This window comes from Schistocerca nitens, chromosome 1 (assembly GCF_023898315.1).
Source record: "Schistocerca nitens isolate TAMUIC-IGC-003100 chromosome 1, iqSchNite1.1, whole genome shotgun sequence".
Lineage (NCBI taxonomy): Eukaryota > Metazoa > Arthropoda > Insecta > Orthoptera > Acrididae > Schistocerca > Schistocerca nitens.
Window position 1 is genome coordinate 94,289,641 of NC_064614.1, and position 1,104 is coordinate 94,290,744.

Consider the following 1,104-nt stretch of genomic DNA (forward strand, 5'->3'; position numbering starts at 1 on the left):
AGGCGCAGCCGGGGCTGCGGAAACAATCGGGGCGGGACGACTGTCCAACCAGTAATTGTTGTCACTGAAATTTGTACCCATCTGTTTTTGTAGTGAGAATGTGTCCAAAACTGATTTATCAGCAATATATGGGGAGCTCCAAGTGATCTGTGGGCTCGAAAAGTCTGTGAGGTTCGTAGTGTTGGGGCACTGTTGCACACTACATGTCACAGGAGGTTGTAAATACGACGCACTGTGAGTCACAAATTTAGGCAGAGCACTCATGATTGGTTTGTTATAGACGAACGTAGAAAAAGATTTCATAGCAGGTGACAACACTGACGTCGTTGAACGAGTCCACAACGGCATTGTTGATGACGGAGAAAACTCCACGGCGTTGTACTTATCTTCCAATTTTATCCCAGTTGTTGGTGGCGTTCTGCGTAGGAAACCTTGGAAAGGCAGTGTAGATAATCCATTAGTATCATGTTGTAGTCCGAAAGGAGCTGAAGGTGAGTGATGTGGAGATGTCGAAGTAAACGGCCATATTGTCGAATCGGACGTATGATGCGCGTCGGAGGTCACCAGTATGGCGAGTGTTATACTTATAACACAGAAAACACCATTTACTTTCACTACGTAATAGTTTTCGACAATCACGGTAACAGTCATGAGGAATGTCTCACACCAACAAGTCAACAACCAAAGTAAGTAAAACGAAGTACAAAAAAGCAAAGATATTAATATTTTCTGGCACTTCTGCCACAAGTGTATTAATTTTGTTCCTTGTACTTCAGTCTTTACTAAACAGTCTCATGTTAAAATAAACAATACTGTAGAATAGATATTCTTGCATTAATATAGGGTAGATTAAACAGGTGTTGCTATGTAATTTTCTAAGTGAAAAATGTATTTTTGTTTATTCATTGTCATCAAGATTTGTTACACTTATTATAACCATTTATGTGTGAACTATGTGATTCATGAGCGTACAGTGCTTTAGTAAAGTGATAAAGTATTTTCAACATACTTAATGTGAAGCGTGTGTAATCGTCTAAGTCGAGAGTTTTCATTGCTTGTGTTAGTGCTTTTGCCGTGTGAAGAGTGGAGGAATGTTGAGTGGTA